General features: G+C 42.6%; 1 protein-coding gene across 4 annotated transcripts in view; it reads left to right on the top strand.

Moving 5' to 3' along the window:
• Nucleotides 1–286: 286 nt before the first annotated feature.
• The window catches only part of LOC147884126 (pentatricopeptide repeat-containing protein At5g27110-like), a 29,703-nt gene continuing 23,776 nt past the window's right edge, over nucleotides 287–6,213 (top strand). For 2 of the 4 annotated variants that reach the window (XM_087398850.1, XM_087398853.1), the window contains exon 1: nucleotides 695–2,316. The gene's annotated coding sequence lies outside the window, so the exon portion shown is untranslated. Of the gene's footprint in view, nucleotides 675–694; nucleotides 2,317–6,213 lie in introns of those variants that run through there. The other 2 variants (XM_087398851.1, XM_087398852.1) reach the window with 2 other exon arrangements.

Here is a 6,213-nt window from a genome sequence, read left to right as displayed (position 1 = left end):
AAGGACTAAATTATATCATCAATGTGGAGATTGTATGACTCGTCCCATATTTCGCATGAAGTTTTTAAGTTTTCTTCTTTTTCCCGAAAAGGTATGTGTAGTAGGAGCATCTCTCTATAATAATTTTCAAGGTCAAGATGTTTATTGTATTTTATTGATCTTATAATTCTATCCTTCTTCCTGTTTGTTTCGAAAGATTTCACTCTACAATCAGATCATCTACATACAAAAGACCAATAGTAATGTCTTCCCCTTGTAGAGGGTTGATTCGGTGTGATGGAATTTGTTTAGCACCTTGTGGTCTTAGCTATGCTCCTTGGCCTCGCATCCTTGTACCCCTCATCTTGACGAAGCCTTGTAGCTTTGGAGCTTCAGCGCTAGCAGTAAGCGAGCATGACTGTAGATGGCAAGAGATGGGAAGCCAAGCAAACGCACGTCTATCGGTTTGACAACCGCATGATGGTTGCCAAGTACGTTGAGATCACTCGAGGGACAACTAGTGCAGTGTGAGCAAAACCGAATTCAAAGGAGCATCTAAATCGATGCTCTAGCCTGCCCCTTTCAGGATGGATCCTATAGACTCTGCCCCTTTCAGGGCACTGCTCACAAATCTCCACATACTTGTTGATATACTTCATTCGATCGAGGACTGAGTTTCACATAGAACGATCGAGGTATGACCACCTCGCAGGCTTCTCACCCCTTTTGGAGCTTGTGAATATCATTGTCACTGAAGGTCTGCCCCGGTTGCTATGAAATTGTTGCTTTGATGACTGAATTGTGTTGCGCTTCAATTTTGAGACGGTTTTGGAATTGTTGACTGAATTGAAGATATTCGTGTACAATTTGCCTCCTCACTTCAATGAAGACTGATTGAAAGATGCTCGATGCTGCTGCAATGATTGAAAGATGCTCGATGATGCTGCAATCATCTCTTTGCTGCAGAAGTAGCCATTGATCAGCGGTTGCTTTGCAGCCCTGTCAGGACGTTTGAGACACTGGATGCAGACTTTTTCTTAGTACCTATATATGTCTCCTGCAATTGAGATGAACAAAGCTTCCAAAACACGATTGGCTCACCTTATGTTTCCTTGAGCGAGCAATAACCAAAAATGCGTGATTACTTTTGATTAACCGCGAAGAGGTAGAATCACAGGAGCGGACTGCATTAGCCTCCTTCGGAATCATTAGGGTCTGAAATGTGCCAAGCTACAGGAGCGGATATCCAAGAGGAAAGGATGTTCCACCTTTATGATCCCCTCTTGCTGCAACAGCAGCAACAGAAACACACCAACCGCAGCAAGAGTATTAGGTGCTGCGGTGAATCCTCGACCCCCCATAGGCCTCGTTTCAAATATCCCAACTTCCACGATACTTCTAAAACTGCGAAATGGATCAGGCCTCCATGTCTCCTTCTGCAGATGAACGATCCTTGTACACCAATAATCATGAAACTCTGCCTTGATTGTCCATCTCCATTTTGACTTGCAGCTGGCAAGGGCATCAGGGTTGAGGTCATAGGCCTTTTCTCTTATTTCAGAAGGTGGAGGTGCAAACAATCCAATACCATAGCTGATCGACAACTTTGCTCAAGGGCTGTGTAGAAGACGACCTGTTTACAGGGAGGATGGATCTGATCTGTGTGTGCATATGCTGCTGATTCACATGATAATTACTCGCATTGCATGGTCTGGTCCGCTTTTGGAGAGATGCCCTACTGGAATCAAAGCCTTGCTACTCATGACTATGGGCCTTTCTTTCACACCGAAGCTTTGTTCTTTTTAAAAAATTTCCTCGTCAGGCTGAAGTGTAGAGATTGGAATTGGAAAACAATCTTGTCGCCTTTGTCTGCAACGGTGGCACCCAAATTAGTCTGATTTACTCGCTCCAAAAGATAGCGCAAGGCTGAAAATTGACGAGATTGCAGATGAAGACAAAGTCTCCATCGCAAACAGCTTTGAGCCAATTCTTAGCTACTCGTTCCCTTGCAAACTACTCCATCTGGCTTGCCAATTGGATTAAGTAAGCTGTGCCAAGGCCTTGTTGGAAGGGGAACTAGGGTTGGCCTCGCCTGTGAATGAATGCAGCTGGGACGCATTACTTACGATGCATCGAGTTGCTGGTGCAGAAGCATGCAAAAATCCAGGGATGTTCTATTCCACTTGAAGCAGCATTTGGAACAACAAAAGGTCAAAACTACTAAGATTTGATTTGCTGGTTCTCTTTTCCATTTGATGCCCTGGTGATTCTCAGAGATTACGGATAGATTGGCATTCGACTTCGACCATTGAGCTCATAAAGATCCTAAAAGGCCAGGTATTTTACGAGAGAAAATTGAAACAGGTTGCGTATTCATGAACTCGAAGCTTTTAAGGAATCTTGCAGCTGCACGTCCATCTTCTACATGATTTTTCAAACACAAATAATTTCCTACTCCTTCCAAGCTTCCACCATTCATTATAGATCATAGACAATGGGGCAGTGCTATCGGGCACACAAATTGTGCCCCCTTGTTTGAATATTTCACTTTGTAAAGAATGGAGTTGTTCAATTTATAAATAACAATGATGAAGACTAGCTAATTACCTTGAGAATATATCGTGAAGCAGTAAAATAGAAATCTGATTTTTGGAATGAGCGTTCAACTTATGAAGGAGAGAATTTTCTTAAATATTCAAATGAAATTGAAAGGTTTTCACACTAAGAATTTTCCAACGTTTCAAAAGTATGGTGAACTTATTATAGACCTCCACTATTTAACGTTATTTTAAAACCGTATATTCCACAAGTGGCACAAGCCAAAAACGCTAGAGTAGCATGCCCTCTTTCATTGCATAGCACGTCTTGGAAAGAGAGACGGCACTTCTTCTCTTGCATAGCACGCCTTGCCTCCTGCCATAGTAACTATCAACAATGCAATTGAACTTTTTGGGTCCAGCTACAAAGTTTCACGTGAGGAGTTCTTGGAGCTTGGAGGTAAGAGCCAATACCATGTATGCTTGCTCATAGTTATGCCCTTTGTATTGAAAATATGGCTGAGCTTGGAGGTAAGAGCCAATACCATGTATGCTTGCTTGTAGTTAGGCCCTTTGTATTGAAAATATGGCACCTCACTTAACTCTCACAGGATACGATGAGGTTAGTCGTAAGCAAGGGAAGGGACCAAATCAGTTGATGATCAAGGGAAACAGCTCCGAATTGTGGTTTTTTGGATTGTGATATCATCGGGAGAGGACTGGTGAAGTTTTAGCATATGGTCTCTCTGTTGGTAGATGAGCAACATCTTCACTAGGCATGACCACATGGGCTAGGCAAACTCAGTACTAGATAATTCAGACTGGGTGAGTGGGCATGGCCATTTCTCAGCTGCAATATTTGTAATGTGGAGTGGTAGGAAGAGGAAGAAGCCATGGAACCTATTGTAATTAAGTAGTCCTTACAAGCCACAATATAGTTGTGATTACTCCGCTCTTCCATTTTGTGGGAACGATCATAGAAATTCTTGCATCAGTTGTGATTCCTATTGATGCTAAAAAATGTGCTTGGGAGTGCTAGGGTTTGTGCGCTTATGTGGTCGAGTACAAAAGTACATGTGGGAGAAAACTGTAATCAAGGAGCTCCTTTTGATTCTGAATGCAGTTGTAGGAGATTAAAAATGGGAATAGGGCCTGGCCTGCGTGTTGCATCATGGGAAAACATGAAGGTTGAGGGGGACAGCTTTATTATTATTACGATTCATGGGTGTTGCTGAATCTTAGTCCCTGGGAGTCCTCAAGTATTACAGCAATAGAAATAAGCGTGAAGTGTGAGAGTGGAAAAGGGCAACAGAGAGGTTAGTACACTCAGACACATTGAATTTATATACAAGTGGGTGATTGAAATACGTCCATGTAGAAGAAAAGCAGTTCTCGTTTTGGTCCTTCAAAGAAGTATAGTTGAATCCTTTAAATTTCAAAAGAAGGAAAATCTATTCTTTTCCCATCTTTTAAGAATTTCTTGGAATTTTTAACCCTACAAAATGAGATGCAAACCTTGTACAAATCTTTGCAAATTAAGCAAAAATCTTTGACCCCACTGCGTCTTGGAGGAGAACCACGTTTCTCAGGTCTCATTGGAATTTGTATATTATCACCTATTGTCTCTGATACACGTGATACTGCTTTTGTAAACGTTTGTAGCAGCAACAACATGAAAATGTAGGGCACGATGTTTGTATATGTACTCAGTACAACAATCATTGAGATAATAATCTTGATTGTGCTGCTTGTTGGAGAGCATCATCTTTGTGCTTTTGTTCCATTCCTATAAACTCCCATATGTGAAAGACTAGGTTTTGTTAGAGTGATCCAATTCTTCTCCGAAAAGCTTGAAGGAAGGTTCCATAGACTCAAAACACTTTCTACAATTAGACTATGCCATATAGTCTTCAATTTAGCATCAAGTTCACATACCAGAATCTAGCAAGTGGTACATAAGTGTAAAAAGTAGAATTTTATTATCGTCCTCAGGGGGCCAAAAATGACCCATGGGACCTAATCCTTAGTACAAAAATCTCCTCCGTTGTGGAGGGGTCAAGAATTTCTCGACGGTACAAAAAAAGACGAGTGACAAAAGATTCCAACGCTGCTAGAGAGGTAGTGGAGAGAACTGACGAGATCTGAGTGGTGTCTGCCAGTATCTGCTGATAGTCGTCTCTGATGTGTGCATATCGGGGGCAGGGTAGGGCTATATGTGCCTCTGTCTCTACTGTCTGCGAATCACAGAATCTGCAAACTCTGACATGTCGCGGCAGATTTAGCCAAGCTCCTATCTCTATTGCCAAGGTATGTGACCGTGTGCGGAATTTGGCAATATTCCTGCGATAGAGGAGAGGTATGGGAGTACTGATGTATGGCTGAGCAGGGGCATCTGGTGTCATGAAAGATGACCAGCATAAAGGATTTGTTTGATCTTGATAGTATTCTAGCTTGGTCCTCTTTTCTACTGTCAATTATTGGGTTTGTAGAGTGCATAGCAGGGACAACTGGAATTCTTGCATCTTGACCTTTTTAAGGGGCATAGTCAGGTATGATTCCACTTTCCATTGGCTGAACCATTTCCTTATATCTGTCCCCCATCCTGTGTAGATGATCTTGCTTTTATGATTCTTCTGAAGTTTCATACTAGCAGTCCATGCTCTATGTGGCAATCTTTTGCTTCACTCTGATCAGTGCATGGAATTCAATTGGCCGCCTGCCCGTTTCCAATAAGGGGTAGTTGCCTTGACTCCTAGATGTCTTCGTAGGAAAGCTTTCTGCATTTTTCCATCTCATTCCATGTGGAGAGAGAGATGCTGCCCCCCCATACTTCTACTCCATATAATACTGTTTGAACCACATGCATCAAACAACATATTCCGAATCTTCCAGTTCCAGGTGTCAGTGTGCCTACAGTCGTTTTCAAATTGATAGTACTTCCCCCAACCTATATCCAGCCTTCTTTGTGCACATTGCCACCATCTGTGATCGGTTGGTATGTCAATTCCCAAATATTTAAAGGTATCGACATATTCAATGGGCTGCCCATCAAAGCTGATAACCGGGGGATATTCAGGTCGGGTGGTGCATACTGCCATCATTTTGGTTTTGGCAGTGTTAACTTGCAGCCCACTTCCCGTGCAAAAGACTTGTAGTACCTGTAACAGTTGATGCATGGAGTCAGGGTCATTAGCGAAAAGAACCACGTCATCTGCATATAGGAGCAATAGTATTGTCCATAGGCCAAGCTTGGGCTCTTGTATCCCTTCTTCTGCTGCAAATTCATTAATCAGTTCTTCTAGCTTCTCAATGCATATTCCAAATAGTGTGGGTGAAAGAGGGCAACCTTGTTTCACCCCTATATTACTTTGGAAGGCGGTTGACAGTCCATGTTCTTGCCTGAGTTTGCATGATACCTTCTCGTATATGCGAGAGATGCCTACCCTTCGTGCCAAAGGGACTCCGAGGTCTTGCATTCTTTTTCATAGGCCACCTCTCGGGACTGTATCAAATGCCTTCTTGAAATCTACAAAGCAACATAGAAGAGTTTCTCCTTTGAGCCTGCTCTCATCCATGAGTACTCTTAATGTGACCAGGTGATCTACAGTTCTATGTTCTTTACGGAAGCCTGCTTGGCCAATGGCCCTCTTCTTGGCCTCTTCAGCCCAATTGCTAATTTTTTCCTCAAGCACGTTGC

Source organism: Dipteris shenzhenensis, chromosome 27 (genome assembly GCF_047967505.1).
Source record: "Dipteris shenzhenensis isolate YYH24624 ecotype China chromosome 27, Dip_SZ_1.0, whole genome shotgun sequence".
Taxonomy (NCBI): domain Eukaryota; kingdom Viridiplantae; phylum Streptophyta; class Polypodiopsida; order Gleicheniales; family Dipteridaceae; genus Dipteris; species Dipteris shenzhenensis.
Note: the sequence above shows the minus strand (reverse complement) of the source record. Positions and strands in the feature narration are given on the sequence as shown.